General features: G+C 46.9%; 1 protein-coding gene across 3 annotated transcripts in view; it reads right to left on the bottom strand.

The window, feature by feature from the left end:
- The window catches only part of LOC127569802 (neural cell adhesion molecule 2-like), a 1,233,142-nt gene that overhangs the window by 109,747 nt on the left and 1,104,486 nt on the right, over positions 1-18,909 (bottom strand). The gene's annotated exons all lie outside the window — the stretch shown is intronic.

Genomic DNA, 18,909 nt, shown 5'->3' with positions numbered 1-18,909 from the left:
AGAGGGGAGATGGCCGGTATAGAGAGGAGAAGGGAAGTGGTGAGAAAGGAGTGTGAGGTGATTGGTCAACTGAGGAGGGGTGAAAGGTGACAGGCAGGTTGTGCCAGGGAGCTGGGGTGGAGCTGGGAGACGGTGGCAGGTGGATGATAAAGGGAGGGAGAGAAAGAGAGAGAGGGAAATATAAATATATATGGAGAGGCAGATGCACCGAGGTGGGGGGGAGTGGAGGGTGAACGTTAGAGACAGCTGCCAGAGGGAGATAAGCAGGAACACAAAGGGTTACCGATGCTGGACACTGATGAGTAAAGGAGGTGAGAATGAGAACCATTAGGGGAGAGGTGTATGGCAGATGGAACCAGAACCAGATCTAATTCTGCAACAAGATCATGAATGATCTGTTCCCCATAACTTTTGATTCTGTGTACCTCAGCCTTGAATATATTCAGTAAATCCAGCATCAGTGATCTCTGGGGGCAGAGAATTCCAAAGATTCATGATTCTCTGAGAAGAAATTCCTCCTCATTTGGATAGGAAAGGTTTAGAGGGATATGGGCCAAACACAGGCAAATGGGACTAGCTTAGATGGCATGTTGGTCAGCATGGACCAGTTGGGCCGAAGGGCCTGTCTCTGTGCTGCCTCTCTCCAAGGCTAGGTTTTTTTCCTTGGATTGTAGGAGGCTGAGAGGTGACCTGACAGAGAGGTTTATAAAATCATGAGGAGAATGGATAAGGTGGATGGTCACGGTCTTTTCCCAAGGATAGGGAAGTCTAAAAACAGAGGGCATAGGTTTAAAGTGAGAGGGGAAAAATTTAAAGGGAACGTGAGGGGCAAGTTTTTCACACAGAGGGTGGTGGGTATATGGAACAAGCTGCCAGAGGAAGTGGTAGAGATGGGTACAATTACAATGCTTAAAAGGCTTTTAGACAGGTACACGGATAGGAAAGGTTTAGAGAGATGTGGGCCAAATGCAGGCAAATAGGACTTGCTCATGGGAGAATTTCAAAGATTCATGATCCTCTGAAAGAAGGAATCCTCCTCATTTGGACAGGTACATGGATAGGAAAGGTTTAGAGGGATATGGGCCGAACACAGGCAAATGGGACTAACTTAGATGGGCATTTTGGTCAGCAGAGACAAATTGGTCAGAGACTTGGTCGGCATGGACGAGTTAGGCTGAAGGTTCACTGACTTGCTTCTCCATAGGACTGTAGCCTTGACCAACCTCTGTGAACCTGAATCAGCCACCCAAACCTCAGCCCATCCGCACCATTCCTGTTCATGCATCACACCCGGCGCTTGGTGACCTGCAGTGGCTCTCTGACTGCCGACCCCTGCCGACCTCAGCCCGTCTCCTGGCGATGTGTTTGACCTGCTCACACCCGCAGATGTTTAAGGACTTTAAACCAGAGCATTGCCTGATGGAAACTGATGAGATGTGACAGCGCGTAACAGGTGACAAAGTGAATCTGAGGGACTGGGAGCCTCCGAGCGAGTAGGGGGCGGGGAGGGAATGTGGGAGATTGATAAGGTGAGGGAGCAGGGAGACGTGACGGCATGGCGTGCTGATAAAAGCTGACAGTGAGGAGATAGGGAGCGATGGAGGCAGGCAGACATCATTAATGTGCCTCAGAGAGCTGATGCTGACATCCTCAAACAAGTGCAACAATCCAGGAATGATCTGCTTGGGGCTCCCAAGACCAATTAAACAATAGTTACAATCAACTGGCAATTAGGATGGAGGGAAGTCACAAGTTAAATAGTCTTCAGCCCATGAGAGTGACTGTACAGAAAGCTAGTTTGACTAATTAGGGCAGTGCTGACTGGGATCAGGTCAGTGAGCACTGCTGTCAAACTGAAACCCATTAGTGGAGATGTCCGGTGTGTTAATCACTCAGGTGGAGATGTGAGGCCACTGTGTAACAAGTGGTTCATATTTCACAATCAGTTATGTCTCAGAGCGCACTCTGTTTTCTGGAGACCCGTCAGGTGGTCTGTGAGTGTATACTACAAGCTGTCACTGCTGGAGCAGTGTGGCACCACTGGAGATACCATCCACTCTGGTGAGATGTTTACCCAAGACCCTGGCTGCCCTCAGTAGTCAGTGTGATGGATCCCAATGGCAGGGAACCACAGAGTAATGGGCTGGATTTTGGTGCTCAAGTCACTGAACCCAAAACCTTTGCCCAAGTGATAAGAACGTAAGCTACTGATCCAACCCATGGTGGTGGAGGTTAGAGGATATTCGGCCCCTCTTCCGCTGCTCACTCCGGATGACGGTGGGCAACCCTCACTGAGACCACATGCCCAAGCCCATTCCCAATGCCGGCTTCAACACCCCCAACACTCCAGCGGTTAGTGTAACGCTATTACAGCGCCAGCGACCCGGGTTCAATTCCAGCCACTGTCTATAAGGAATTTGTACGTTCTCTCTGTGACTGTATAGGTTTCCTCCGGGTGCTCTGGTTTCCTCCCACATTCCAAAGACGTACGGGTTAGGAAGTTGTGGGCATGCTGTGTTGGTGCCGGAAGCGTGGCGACACTTGCGGGCTGCCCCCAGAACACTCTACGCAAAAGATGCATTTCACTGTGTGTTTCGATGTACATGTGACTAATAAAGATATCTTATCTTGTCTTATCACACACCAGACTGGAATTTCTCCCAGCAACAAACAGTGGCCCATTGAGTCCGCAACCACCATCAACCACCCATTTATTCTGATCCTGCACTAATCCCAAAGACACAAGAAATTCTGCAGATGCTGGAATCTGGAGCAATACACAAAAAGTGCTGGAGGAACTCAGCAGGTCGGGAAGCATCCATGGAGGGAAATAAACAGTCGACGTTTCGGGTTGAGACCCTTCATCAGGACTGGAAAGGAAGAGGGCAGAAGCCTGAATAAGAAGGTGGGGGGAGGGGGAGGAACACACACAGGCAGGGGACAGGTGAGTCCAGGTGAGGTGAGTCCAGGTGAGAGGGGGAAGGTAGGTGGGTGGGGGGGGGGAGGGGGAGAAGATGTAACAAGCTGAGAGGTGATAGGTAGAAGAGGTTGAGGGCTGAAGAAGAAGGAATCCAGTAGTAGAGGGCAGTGGACCATGGAATAAAGGATGGGGAAGGGGAGGGGGAGGAGAGAAGATGGGCAGGTCACCACGGCAGGGGAAGGGAGCCATGGGAATAAGGGAAGACAAAGGTGTTGGTGGGGGGGGAGAAAAAGAAGGGGTGGGGTTACAGGAAGTTAGCGAAATTGATGTTGAGCCCATTGGGTTGGAGACTTGGAGACTCCCAAGGCGGAATATGAAGTATTGTTCCTCCAACCTGCGTCTGGCCTCAACGTGGCAGTAGACGAGGCTGTGGACAGACATGTCAGTGTGGGAGTGGGATGTGGAATTGAAGTGGGTGGCCACCGGGAGGTCCTGGCTGTTGCGGCAGATGGAGTGAAGGTGCTCGACGAAGCGGTCACCCAATCTTTGTCAGGTCTCACCGATGTACAGGAGGTCCTGTACAGAGTCAGCCTGGGTGCTGGTGAACATTTGGAATGAAAGGAAGGGTTAATAGCTGGCTTAGGCCATTCAGACAAATGAATTTAATGTAGGAAGACTGTCTGTAATTGCCGAGCAGGTTCTGTGAATGTTTGATGCCTGGTCTGCTAAAACAAAAACGCTGACAATCATCAAGCAGACAGGGCAATCAGCTGCCATCTCCACCTGCCAGCTCTGTGGTGGAGCCATCCCATCAACCCCATTCCTTGTCCTTACTTGACAACCATGCTGAGTTCACTTTGCCAGGCATTTATCCAATTCTCCCTCGAAGCTTACAGCTGAATGAGCGTTAGATCTGGGACGTCATGTTGCAGTTGTACAAAGCACTCAGAGTATTGCGTACAGTTCCGGTCAGCACAATACAAGAAGGGTGTGTAACAATAGAGGGAGTGCAGATGAGATTCATCAGGACGTTGAAGCAACAAACAGACTGCTGGAGGAACTCAGTGGGTCAAGCAGCATCTGTGTGGGGGGGGGGGGGTGGGGGGCAGAAAGGATCTGTCAACATTTCGGGTTGAAACCCTGTGTAAGGACTCAAACACTGATCGTTCCCCCTCCACAGATGCTGTGGACCCACAGAGTTCCTCCAACAGTTTGTTTGTTGCTTCAGATTCCAGCATCTGCAGTCTCTTGTGTCTTCACTAGGATGGGGCCTGGAATGGAGGAGCCCTAGTTATAAGGAGAGATTGGATAGGCTGGGTTTGCTCTCACTGGGACATAGGAGCCTGAGGGGTGACCCTATGGAGGTTTACAAAACTATGAGGGGTTAGGATAGACAGTCAGAGCCTTTTACTCAGGGCAGGGGAATCTGGAACTCGAGGGCACAGATGAGAGGGGAGAAATTTAAAGGCGATCTGTGGTGTCAGAGGAGGCAGGTACAATTACAACCTTTAAAAGGCATTTGGACAGCTACTTGTATAGGAAAGGAGTAGATCGATACAGGCCTAATCTGGGCAAATGGGATTAGCATAGATAGGCGTCATGGTCGGCAAGCATGAGGTGGGCCAAAGTGCCCATTTCTGTGATGTACGACTCTATGTACGATTCTATGAATCTCTCTCCCACCCACTTCAAATGGTGCAGCAGACTTGAGGGGGGTGAATGGCCTACTCCTGCTCCTGTTTCTCATATTCTGATGTTCAGACCATGCATTCCAGATCATGATCGCTGAGTAAAATGAAGGATTCCTTCAAGTCTTTTGTCGATCACTGTAAATGTGTGGGTTCTGGTCACAGACCTATCTAGAGCTGGAGATGGATTTACCACGTCAAAACCCTGCCTGATTCTGAACGCCTGGGTCAAATCTCCTCTTAACCTTCTGTCCTCTACGTGAACAGCTCCTGCTTTCACGAAGAAGAGGATCATTCTCCAGAAGTAAGTGGTCACAGATAGCTGAGGCAGGAACACAGAAACAGAGACAAAAGGAACAAAGGCAGGACATTCAGCTCTTTGGGCCTGTTCTACCACTCAACATGATCATGGCTGGACAACCACTTCAGGACCCTCTTCCTGCCTTCTCCTCATTTCCCTTGATCCCTTTAACATTAAGAAATATATTTACCTCCTTCTTGAAAACCATTGCCTTCAGTGGGAGAGAATCCCCCCTGTTCACCACCCTGTGGTTGAAGACAATTCTCATCTCGATTCTAAATTGGATATCCCATATCCTGAAGCTGTGATCCTTGGTCCTAGACCCCTATTGGGACTATCCTCCTTGAACCTAGTCTTCCAATCCTGTTAGAGTTTAATACGTTTCTATGAGATTGCCTCTCATTCTTCTAAACTCCATCGAATATGGAGCAGTACGCAAAATGCTGGAGGAACTTCATCTGGACAGGGTCTTGACCTGAAATGTCGACTGTCCATTTCCTTCCACAGATGCTGCCTGATTTGCTGAGTTCCTCTAATTTTTTTGTGTGTTTTTCCAGATTCCAGCATCTGCGGCCTCTCTTGTGTCTCCAGTGAATGTGGCCCTAACTGACTCTCTCTCCTCCCTGCATCAGTCCTGCCATGCCAGGAATCAGCTCAGCAAACCCTTGTTCCACTTCCTTCATGACAAGAACATTCTTCCTCAGGTAAGGAGATCAGAAAGACATCTTTGACCCTGTACATAGAACATAGAACAGTACAGCACAGGAACAGGTCCTTCAGCTAACCACGTCTGTGCCGTACATGATGCCAAATTAAACTAATCCCACCTGCCTGCAGATAATACATATCCCTCCATTCCCTGCATGTTCATGAGCCTGTCTAAGTGCCTCGTAAACACCACTATCATATCTGCTTCCACCACCTATCCCTGGTAGTGAGTTCCAGGCACCCACCACTCTCTGTGTAAAAAAAATGTGCCCCGCACATCTCCTTTAAACTTACCTCCTCTCACCTTAAAGCTATGCCCTCTAGTATTTGACATTTACACCCTGGGAAAAAGGCGATGACTATCAACCTTATCTGTACCTCTTGTAATTTTATATACCTCTATCAGGTCTCCCCTCAGCCTCTGACACTCCAGAGAAAACAATCCAGTTTTGTCCAACCTCTCTTTATAGCTAATACTCTCTAATCCAGGTGAACCTCTACTGTACCCTCTCCAAAGCCTCCACATCCTTCTTGTAAAGAATCCTCACCAATGTTTTATACCGTTGTATTCAAAGCCTCTTGCAGTGAAGACAGTGGAAAAGACAGCAGAGCAAGTGAGGCATTGAGAAGGGACTGTATGGGGAAAGTGAGGGCCATTATTCTAATGATCCAGAAAACAAGTGAGATAGTAGCAAATAAAACAATCTGCAGATGCTGGAAATCTGGAATAAAATCAGAAAATGCTTGAACACTCATCAAGTCAGGCAGCATCTATGGAAAGAGAAACAGAGATCACGTTTCAGTTTGGAGAGCTGAAGTTCATTTACTGTTGAATTTCCTGCCTCTTCTCTTCCAGGAATGCCAGTTTCGAAAAAAGTGCATAACCCTGTTTCTCTCTCCACAGATGCTGTCTGACCTGATGAGTTTTTATTTGAGATAACCATGCCCGTTCTTTGATACTCTGGGGAAAAATGAATGTACGTAGACAATAACGAGATGGCTTTTCAAACAAATTAATTGTCCATCATCGAGGCCGACTAACAACCATTAAAGAGGGACTCCTCCTGAACTTTTATCTGCACTAGACACTTCCAATATCTCAGCAAGCAAGAACAAGATCAGAACAGGACACAAAGGCAGGACTTGCATTTCAGAATGCAACAACTCCATGAGGAGCAGCACAGTGGTGCAGCCAGTGGACTTGCTGCCCCACAGCACCAGAGACCCGGGTTCGATCCTGACCTCAGTGCTGTCTGTGTGGAGCAGACACATTCTCCCTGTGACTGCATGGGCTTAGTCCGGGTGCTCTGGTTTGCTCCCACATCCCAAAGACAGGCGGGTCGGTAGGTTAATTGGCCACTGTAAATTGTAGGTGAGAGGTAGAATCTTGGGGGAGCTGATGAGAATGTGGAGAGAATAAAAATAACATTAATGTAGGATAAGTGTAAAAGGGTGGTTGATGGTCAACACGGACTGAAGCCCCTGCTTCTGTGCTGTGTTACTTCATGACTCTATGGCTGTCAGATCAGTTAAGAGACGACACCATGAGGATCACTTTAATGATGCATGCATTGTTAAATCATTAAAAGTAACTTTAAGTAATTTACATGTCACTTCCAGACCCTGTATTTGAGTCTCGGTGAAGGGTCTTAACCCGAAACGTTGACTGTCCATTCCCCCGCACAGATGGTTGCTTGACCCATTGAGTTCCTCCATTTTCTGGATTGTTGTTCCAGATTCCAGCATCTGCAGTCCCTTGTGTCACCTTTAAATTTTCCGCCTCTCACCTTGAAACTAAGCCCATTTACAAATATCCAAATCCAGATGGACTTTTGAACATAGAACATAGAACAGTACAGCACAGAACAGGTCCTTCGGCCCACAATGTTGTGCCGACATAGCTAATCCCTCCTACCTACAGAATGCCCATATCCCTCTATTTTCCTCTCATTCATGTGCCCATCCAAGCCCCTCTTAAAAGCCCCCAATGAATTTGCCTCCACCACCCTATCAGGCAATGCATTCCAGGCATCCACTACTCTCTGGGTAAAAAATGTACCCCTCACGTCTGTTCTGAACCTACCCCCTCTCACCTTAAATGCATGCCCTCTGGTATTGGATCGCTCAATAATGGGAAAAAGATATTGCTTGTCCACCCTATCTTTGCCGCTCATAATTTTATACACTTCCAACAGATCACCCCGCAGCCTCGACCGCTCCAGAGAAAAGACCCCAAATTTGTCCAGCCTCTCCTGATAGCACATGCCCTCTAATCCAGGCAGCATCCTGGTAAACCTCCTCTGCACCTTCTCTAAAGCCTCGACATCCTTCCTATAGTGAGGTGACCAGGATTGCACGCAATACTCTAAATGCTACCTAACCAGAATTCTATAGAGATGCATCATAACTTCTTGACTCCTAGACTCAATACCTCGATTAATGAAAGCAAGAACGTTATGCAATGTTAAACAGGGATGTTATATTGCTTTAATGACAATCCGATAGCTTCATGGTTACCAACACTAGTTTTTTGTTTAAATTTGAAGTTTGTTCAATTAATTAAGTTTAAAATTCCCAACTACCATGGGTGCAATTTGAACTCATGCTCCTGGATCAATGGTCCAAAATACTGGCGCAAGTCCAATAACATAACAGCTCTTCTACCGTGCCAAATGGTACCGTTGGTCCATTTGAGTTTGTAGTGCTCCCCAGGTTGTCGGTCTGAGAATTCAACAATGCTAGTGCTATTGGATATCAAAGGGAGGAGATTAACCATCCTTCTGTTGGAGGTGGCTATCGTATGCCACTCTCATGCCTTATCTTCCATGTAAAGGGGTCTATTTAAACCTAGAATGTAGCTGAACCTCTCCCAACTGAGTTACTTTGCAACAAGAGCAGTCAAGGACAGAAAGTAATGTAGATCACCAATGAACTGTTGCTCTGAGAAATTCCCAGAGGTTCTGCTGATACAATGGAATAAGCCAATGAATATTAGGTTGAACAGAATTAATGTCAGATTTTGCATCAGTTTCTATTTTACAGAGAACTAAATCAAGTTTCTGTACAGTCTGTTGAACAGCAACCACAGCAAATCATCTGCAATCTACCTCCTGATCAGCTGGGTAAGTGGGCTGAGGAATGGCAAATGAAGTTTCGTTCAGATAGGTGCGAGGTGTTGCATTTTGGGATGACAAATCAGGGTAGGACTTTCACAGTGAACGGTAGGGCCCTGGGGAGTGTTATAGAACAGGGGGACCTAGGAGTACAAGTACATGGTTCCCTGAAAGTGGCATTGCAGGTAGACAGGGTGGTGAAGAAGGCTTTAGGCATGCTGGCTTTCATCAGTCAGGGCACTGAGGATAGAAGCTGGGATGTTATGTTGCAGTTGTACAAGACATCGGTGAAACCGCATTTGGAATATTGTGTTCAGTTTTGGTCACCCTGCTATAGGAAAGATGCCATTAAACTGGAATGAGTTCAGAAGAGATTTACAAGGGTGTTGCTGGGACTCAAGGGGCTGAGTTATGGAGAGAGGTTGGGCAGGTTGGGACTTTTTTCATTGGAGTGTGGAAGAATTAATCTTATGTATAAAATTATAAGGGGTATAGATAGGGTGAATGCGCACAGTCTTTTTCCAAAGGTTGAGGAATCAAGAACTAGAGGGCATAGGTTTAAGGTGAGAGGGGAGAGATTTAATAGGAACCTGAGGGGCAACTTTTTCACTCGATGGGTGGTCAGTATATGGAATGAGCTGCCAGACGAAGTGGTTGAGGCAGGTAAATTAACAACATTTTTAAAGGTACTTGGACTGGTACATGGATAGATAAGGTTTAGAGGGATTTGGGCCAAATGCGGGTGACTGGGACCAGTTGCTTAGATAAGAATCTTGGTTGGCATGGACCAGTTGGGCCGAAGGGCCTGGTTCTGTGCTGTATGACTCTATGAAAAATAAATCACCATTCACTACAGCAAACAGAACTCATGCCCAAAACTGCAGCAACATCATCCAATAAAATCAAGGTAATTTCCCCAGCAAAATACAGAAAGTGCTGGATATAAAAGATAAATTATGTCTATGAAGTCAACCTCAGACAATTAGAAGAGTGTGGATTCCAGGGCTGATTGACAGGGGAATTGTCCGATCATTTCCACCCTAGTTGGGACTATTAGTCTCATTTGTTTGCAGAATTAAATCTATTTCCAAACATTACTTCCCTTTCTAACAAGGAGGGGGAGAGCTGTTTACCAAACTCCAAAATGGGGTTAACTACCTTTTAAAATTAAATTTGTATAGTACATATATTTCTTCTTTCTCGTTTTGTTTGAACCATACCTTAGCTTTGAGGCAGATTGCCATGGCAACAAATAGAACTGACCATGATGCAAAGAGTTCCAATTGACATTTAATTATAATAAAGTTTAACGAGGCAAGTGTCAGCACAGGACACATCCACCCAGCATTAATGCAACAATAAACATGAAAATAAGTAAGACTTGTAGTTGTATAAGGAATCATTGTGACTGAACAAGATATTTATGTAACACCTTTGATGATGCACACCCAACTATAAAATCTTTAACTTTATTTATGCAGCACAGTAACAGGCCCTTCCGGCCCAATGAGCCCGCGCTGCCCAATTACACCCAAGTTAACCTACTAATCCATATGTCTTTGGAATGTGGGAGCAAACCCACGCAGTCATGGGGAGAACCTACAAACTCCTTACAGACAGTGGTGGGAATTGAACCCCGAACACTGGAACTGTAATAATGTAACGCAGATACAATGGTGTCTGAAAACTTGGTCAAGAGGTAAGTTTTAAGACGTGAGGTAAAGATGGTGAGGTGAGGGGAGAAAGGTGGGGAAGCAGAGAGATTTAAGAGGGGTATTTCAGAGGTTCAAGCCAAAAGGCTGGGTCTCTGATGGTTGAACAATGAAAAGTGGGAACGCATTGGAGGCCACGTTGGAGCAGTTCCATGATCTTGGAAGACTGGAGGGCCAGAGGTGGAAAACTATGGAGGGATTTGAACATTTGCATTCAATTCTGGTTGCCCCCATTATAGAAAGGATGTGGAGGCTTTGGAGTGGGTGTGGAAGAGGTTTACCAGGACGCCACCTGAATTAGAGGGCATGTACTATAAGGAGGTTGGGCAAACTTGAGTTGTTTTCTCTGGACAGGCAGAGGCTGAGGGGAAACCTGATGGAGGTTTATAAGATTATAAGAAGCATAGTTAGAGTAGACAGCCATTATCTTTTTCCCGGGGCTAAAATGTCTAATACTGGAGGGCATGCAGTTAAGGTGAGGGGGTAAGTTCAAAGGAGATGTGTGAGGCAAGATTTTTTTACACAGAGAATGGTGGGTGCTTGGAATGCACTGCCAGGGGTGGTGGTGGAGGCAGATACGATAGTGGTGTTTAAGAGGCTCTGAGATAGGCAGATGGGTGTACAGAGAATGGAGGGATACGGACATTGTGCAGGCAGGAGGGATTAGTTTTGTTAGGTATTTAATTACTAGTTTAATTAGTTTGGCACAACTTCGTGGGCTCAAGGACCTGTTCCTGTGCTGTAATGTTCTATGAGGAGAATTTACAAACTGAGGTATGGTCAGAAACAGAGCCACTGTAGGTCAATGGGACTTGGTTTGGGTTGGGACATGGGCAGCAGTGCTTTGGCTGAGGTCTGGTTTAGCTCTTGCATTGGTCTGAAGAAGTCACATGCTCAGTTTACATAGAACATAGAACACTACAGCACAGTACAGGCCCTTCGGCCCACAATGTTGTGCTGACATTTTATCCTGTTCTAAGATCTATCTAACTCTTCCCTCCCACATAGCCCTCCATTTCTCTATCATTCATGTGGCTATCTAAGAATCTCTTAAACGTCCCTAATGTATCTGCCCCCACAACCTCTGTCGGCAGTGCATTCCACGCACCCACCATTCTGTGTAAAAAACTTACCCCTGACATCCCCCTTATATCTTCTGCCAATCACATTAAAATGATGTCCCCTCGTGTTAGCTATTGTTGCCCTGGGAAAAAGTCTCTGACTGTCCACTTGATCTATGCCTCATCATCTTGTACACCTCTATCAAGTCACCTCTCATCTTCCTTCTCTCCAAAGAGAAAAGCCCTATCTCCCTCAACCTATCCTCATAAGACATGCTCTCCAATCCAGGCAACATCCTGGTAAATCTCCTCTGCACCTTCTCTAAAGCTTCCACATCCTTCCTATAATGAGGTGACCAGAACTGAACACAATACTCCAAGTGTGGTCTAACCAGAGTTTTATAGAGTTGCAACATTACCTGGGGGCTCTTGAACTCAATATCTCAACTAATGAAGGCCAACACACCATACACCTTCTTAACAACCCTATCAACCTGTGCGGCAACCTTAAGGGATTTATGAACATGGACCCCAAGATCCCTCTGCTAAGAGTCCTGCCATTAACCTTGTATTCTGCCTTCAAATTTGATCTCCCAAAGTGTATTACTTCACACTTATCTGGGTTGAACTCCATCTGCCACTTCTCAGCCCAGGTCTGCATTCTATCTATATCCTGCTGTAACTTACAGCAACCTTCTGCACTATCCACAACACCACCAACCTTTGTATCATCAGCAATGATGTTCGATGCAGCCCACTGTGGAAATAAAGCCTTTGAGTCGTCAGAGGGTGGGGAGAAGCAGTTCCAACTCCGAATAAAGGACCCAAACCCCGCAAAACAGTTGTAAGTCTAAACGGGCTGATCAGAAGCTAAAATTCACGGCATCATGCAATTTACGTGAGGGAAAAAAACCCTAAATAAACATAAATGCAAAAGAAACAACAAATTTTGTAAATTTTTGTCAAGGGTTCACTTTGCAGGAAATCATGATATGGATGGCCTTCCAGGAATCTGTCTGTAATGGAGGCGTTTACTGTATTAGAATATCAAGGGATGCGGAAATATCAAGGAAAGTGGTGCTGAGGTAACAGAGCAGCCATGATCTCATTGAATGTCTCCCTCCTGCTTCTGTTGTTTGTATTCTTGGACCCTGAAACAACCAGGTCTATCTGGGTAATAAAGGGAACGCTGAGAATCAGTGACGTGGGAACGTAAAAGGGAGAATCTGCACTTGGGGTATTGTGTGTAGTTCTGGCTGCCACGCTACAGGAATGATGTAATTAAGCTGGTGAGGGTGCAGAAAAGATTCACAAGGACGTTGGCTCGATCTGCCTGTCATCCTGCAACAATCCTTCATCACCTACTGGCCCCTGTCTTACCCCTTCCCTTCCCCTCTTTATACATTGGTGGCCTCCTCTGCATTGGCGAGACCAGACGCAGACGAGGTGACCTTTTCGCAGAACACCTGCGCTCCATCCGTAACCGCGACCTGCATCTCCCCGTGGCCAGTCACTTCAACTCCCCCTCCCACACTATCACTGATATGTCAGTCCTCGGCCCCCTCCACTGCCAGGAGAATTCCGACCGCAAACTGGAGGAAAACCACCTCATTTTCCATCTTGGAACCTTGCAGCCTAATGGCATGAACATTGAATTCTCCCACTTTAGGTAATCCCCACCCCCCTTCCCCACAACAACCACCCCCCCCCCCCACACCACGATTCTCCTCTTCTTCCCTTTCCCAGCCTCTTTTTTTCTACCTTTTTTCCTCTCTCTCCTTCCCTTTGACCCATCCCCCGGTGGATCTGCTCTCCCCTCCTCCCCCGCACCTGCCTATCACTATCTCTTACCTGCATCTACCTATCACCACCCTGTGGCCACCCCACCTCCCCCCTTTTGTCCACCTATCACTGGTCTGCTTTTCCCTCCTATATATTGGGCTTCCCCTTTTCCTATCTTCAGTCCCAAAGAAGGGTCCTGACCCGAAATGCTGACCACCTGCTTTTCTCCACAGATGCTGCCTGGCCTGCTGAGTTCCTCCAGCATCGTCGTGTTCTTCATCTCGATTCCAGCATCTGCCGTTCTTTGTTTCTCTCCTTATACATTGAACCGGCCATCTCCCCTCTCTACTCTCAGTCCTGATGCAGGGTCTCAACCCGAAACACCGACAATTCCTTTCCCCTCCACAGATGCTGCTTGACCCACTGATCTCCCCCAGCAGATAATTTGTTGCTCTAGATACCAGCATCTGCTGTCTCTTGTGTCTTCATGTGGATGTTACTGGGACTGGAGGGCTAGACTTAGAGAGACTGGACAGACTTTTTATCCTGGAGCATAGAAGGCTGAGGGGTGACTTTCTTGAGGATTATAAAATCAAGAGAGGCATTGATAACATGGATACTCACAGTCTTTCTCCCAGGGTAGGGGTTCTAAAACTAGAGGGCATAGGTTTAAGGTGAGAGGGGAAGGATTTAAAGGGGACTGAGGGGCAAGTTTTCACACAGAAAGTGGTGGGATGTGGAACGGGTTGCCGGAGGAGGTGCTCGATGTGGGTACAATAACAGCATTTAAGAGATGTTTGGGCAGATACATGGATAGGACAGGTACGTGGACTGGAAAGGTTTAGAGGGATATAGGCCAAATGCAAGCCAATAGGACTAGCTTGCTTGGGCACCTTGGTCAGCATGGATGAGTTGGGCTGTTTCTGTGCTGGAGAGCTCTGCTTGTTTGTTTTCAGCAGCCCTCTGAGTCTCCAACTGAAATTCGGGCCCTTATCCCTTCAGTTAAACAGTGACGAGCGCAGAATGGGATCTTCCTCTTTTGCAATCTGAGTGAGTGCATTCATTGGCATTCACTGCTCCTGTGCCTTACAGAGATCAGGACCTAATTTTTCTTTCAAGTGAACGACCTTGAGAGGCTAAACTGAGCCCGTTGCTATGGTGATGCTGAAGACCTCTCTCCGCATGAGATTCATCTGTGGCTTGGAGGAATTTCAGCAGCACTGATGGGTTTTCAGCAGAGCAACAATGAAGACCACAGGGGTGCTGAGAGCACGGGCATTGTGCAATGATTATAAACAGATTGGTAATAACAAAAAGGGCCACATGAGTGCAAACTCAATCACTGGTAATGTTCAGCTTTCAGGGCTGGTGACTGACTACATAATTCATTTACAACAAGGAGGACTTGGATTTTAAAAAGATCCTTCCATAACAACAGGGTGTCCCAAACCTCCTCGGAGCCAACGGAGTGGTCTTTGAAGTGCTGTTACTGTTGCAACACAGCACCCAAGCGTGCATCCGGCACAATCACAACAAAAAAACAATGCCATTATGACTAGATGGTGACTTTTAGCAACAGCGCAGTGGCATAGCTGGTAGAGCTGCTGCCTCACAGCTCCAGCAACCCAGGTTTGATCCTGACCTTGGGATGCTGTTTGTGCAGAGTAGCAGGTTCTCCCTGTGACCAGGTGCTCTGGTTTCCTCCCACGTCCCAAAGACGTGCAGGCTGGTGGGTTAATTGGCCACTGTAAGTTGTCCCTAATATGCAGGTAAGGGATATTGGTATTGGTTTATTATTGTCACATGTACCGAGATCCAGTGAAAAGCCTTTGTTTGCGTGCCATCCAGACAGATCATGCCACACATAATTACTGCCAGGTAGTAAAAAGAAAACAGAATGCAGAATACAGTGTTACAGTTACAGAGAAAGTGCAGTGCAGGTAGACAAGTGTAAGGGCCATGCCGAGGTAGATTGGGAGATCCAGAATTCATCTTCTAGTATATAAGAGGTCCGTTCAAGAGTCTTATGACATAGAACATAGAACATTACAGCACAGTACAGGCCCTTTGGCCTACAATGTTGTGCCGACATTTTATCGTGCTCTAAAATCTATCTAACCCTTCCCTCCCACATAGCCCCCCATTTCTCTATCATTCATGTGTCTATCTAAGAGTCTCTTAAATGTCCCTAGTGTATCTGCCCCCACAACCTCTGCAGGCAGTGCGTTCCACGCACCCACCACTCTCTGTGTAAAAAACTTACCCCTGACATCCCCCTTATATCTTCTTCCAATCACATTAAAATGATGTCCCCTCGTGTTAGCTATTGTTTCCCTGGGAAAAAGCATCTGACTGTCCACTCGATCTATGCCTCTTATCATCTTGTACACCTCTATCAAGTCACCTCTCATCCTCCTTCTCTCCCTAGCTCACTCAACCTATCCTTGTAAGACAGTGGGACAGAATCTGTCCTTGAGCCTGGTGGTTCATGCTCTCAAACTTTTGTATCTTCTGCCTGATGGGAGGAGGGAGAAGAGAGAATGTCCGGGGTGGGAGGGGTCCTTGATTATGTTGGCGGTTTTCCCAGGGCAGTGGGAAGTGTAGACGGAGTCAATGGAGGGGAGGTAGGTTTGCATGATGGACTGGGCTGCGTCCACAACTCTCTGCAATTTCTCGCGGTCGGGGCAGAGCAGTCGCCATACTAAGCTGTGATGCATCTGGATAGGATGCTTTCTGTGGTGCATCTGTAAAAATTGGCGTGGGTCACCAGGGACGTGCTGAATTTCCTTAGCCTAATGAGGAAGTAGAGGCATTGGTGTGAATTCTTGGCTGCAGCGTCTAAGTTTCTGGATCAGGACAAATTGCTGGTGATATTTGCACCTAGGAACTTGAAGCTCTTAACCACCTCCACCTCAGCACCATTGATACAGACAGGGGTGTGTACTCCACAGATAGAATCTGGGGTGGATTAGAGTGCAATGTGAGGAGAATAGCTTGCTGGGAAAGAATTAGTGGGGGAATGGGATTGTTTGTGTGTGAGCCGGCATGGACTTGATGGACCGCAATGGCCTCCTTTGTCATAAGGGAAATAAAAAAAAGGAATATGGATGAATATTAGCTGGGATTTCATGGATAACTCCTCTGTTCTATGACACAGTGCTGTACCACCTTTTACTCAACAGGGTGGAGAGGCCTTTGTTTACTTTACTGTGTGTGGTATCGTTGATGAGAGGAACCAGTCTACATCTGAATCTCTGTGAGTCATTTTGTTTTAACAATCAATAACAGAAGCACTGTTTAACGCAACCAATGCCTTTTAAGGTGTTTTGCGTTACCCATATATTTACACAGATTTACACACCTGGGTAATTATACGTTGACTGTGTGTAGAAATCCTACAGTGACACAAAGCCCCAGTCAGACACAGCTGGGGATACGTAAAGTGAGGTATGTGTTAAAGTAGCAGCGAGTAGGGATGGGGCCTTGGGGTTGGGTGCCAATCTCCGCTGGAACACTGTCTTTGAGTAGCTCAAGGTGCCTGGTCAGCAGAGGTTTTATCCGTAAATGCTGCCACCATCCCTCGGAATTCCTGACTGCAGCTACCTAAACTGCTGAGGGACTGAGTGTCATCTGATTCCTTACCGGAGCTTGGAGGAGGAGATAATGGCCTCAGAGAGAGCACAACTTACCCGAGTGGCCCCTGAGCTCTATGAATGATCGAGAGAGATTACAGAAACTTGGACTGCGATCCCTGGAATTTTGAAGATGATATTGAAAAGGAATAACAGGATTGATAGAAGCTATTTCCACGGGTTGGGGTGTTGTACAAAATGTTGAAGAAAAACACGATGATGCTGGAGGAACTCAGCAGGCCAGGCAGCATCCGTGGAGAAAAGCAGGCAGTCAACGTTTCTGGTCAGGACCCTTCTTCAGGACTGAAGATAGGAAAAGGGTAAGCCCAATATAGAGGAGGGAAAAGCAGAGCAGTGATAGGCACACCAGCCTATCACTGTCTCTTACCTGCATCTACCTATCACCACCTTGTGTCCACCCTGCCTCCCCTCTTTGGTCCACCTATCACTGCTCTGCTTTTCCCTCCTATATATTGGGCTTCCTCTTTTCCTATCTTCAGTCCTGAAGAAGGGTCCTGACCCGAAACGTTGACCACCTGCTTTTCTCCATGGATGCTGCCTGGCCTGCTGAGTTCCTCCAGCCTCATTGTGTTTTGCAATGTATTAGTTTTGTTTCATACTTAAAAGTCCCCAAATTTAGTGCTAAATTTTCACAGTTAGGATATCTCAGAATTATCTTGTTCAATATCTTTGAAGAGAATCTATCACAAACACACTTCCCGTAGTTGTTTGTTGATTGTTGACTGTTAATTGACCAAACTCCTTCAGTCTATCTATAGAATGGTACTGGATTAGATCCTTCCTCACTGCAGCTCAGCAGTGACTCTGTGAGACACGACTCTCATCTCTCACGTCAAATGGGGTTGTAGCTACTTGACTCACTGGACTGTCGGCAGCACAGTGACACCACCGGTAGAGCCACTGCCTAAAAGCGCCAGAGACCTGCGTTCAATCCTGACCTTAGGTGCTGTCCGTGTGGAGTTTGCACGTTCTCCCTGTGACCACATGGGTTTCCTGTGGGGGTTCCGGTTTCCTCCCGAAGACACGTGGGTTGGTTGGTTAATTGGCCACTGTAAATTGCCCCCTAGTGCATAGGTGAGGGGTAGAATCTGGGGGATTGATGGGAATCGGGGGAGAATAAAATGGGATCAGTGCATGGGAACGAGCTGCCAGAGGAAGCGGTTGAGGCAGGTACAGTAACAACATTTAAAAGACACTTGGACAGGTACTTGCATAGGAAAGGTTGAGAGGGATATGGGCCAAATGCGGGCAAATGGGACTAGCTGGGCATCTTGGTCGGCATGGATGAGTTGGGCCGAAGGGCCTGTTTCTGTGTTGTTTTACTCTATGACCCTAATGCATGACCTGTCCAATATTGCACTGCCTTTTGTTGTGTAATGTGTGCTGACTGGCTGCTGCATTCTCGACAACAGTGAACACAGTTGAGAAGAACTTCAGTAGTCTGGGACATCCTGAGGTAGTGAGAGAATCTAGAGAGGTGCAAGGCTTACTTCTTACACACTTCTTTCCCCCTCACCCTCCAATTTACTCCCACAGTATAAAAATATTGAGGTTGTGTCATCTTGTTCTCAGACCTCTCAAATGCTAAAGATAAAGTCCTGATCTCTCGACCTACCTTGTCGTGGTCCTTGCACTTTATTTGTTGCCCTGCACTGCACTCTCTCAGTAGCTGCTGCAGTATATTCTTCATTCTGTGTTCCGTTACTACCTCAATGTACCTATGCATGGCATAATCTGCTTAGGTGGCACTCAAAACAAAAGCTTTTCACTGTATCTTGGTACATGTGACAATAATAATTCAATACCAATGAGAAGTATGGGACTGGGGACTAGTTGCCTCACTGACTTTCCTCTCAAATTCTGTGGATTCCCCAACATTCCCTCCTTCTCTCCCACCCTTTTCGCTGGAGCTCCCTGTAGCTCAGCGCACCATCCAGATCCATTGGTCTTAATCCAGTGTATCCAAGCCCT

Source organism: Pristis pectinata, chromosome 4, assembly GCF_009764475.1.
Source record: "Pristis pectinata isolate sPriPec2 chromosome 4, sPriPec2.1.pri, whole genome shotgun sequence".
Classification (NCBI taxonomy): Eukaryota; Metazoa; Chordata; class Chondrichthyes; order Rhinopristiformes; family Pristidae; genus Pristis; species Pristis pectinata.
This window is presented reverse-complemented; position numbering and strand designations above follow the sequence as displayed.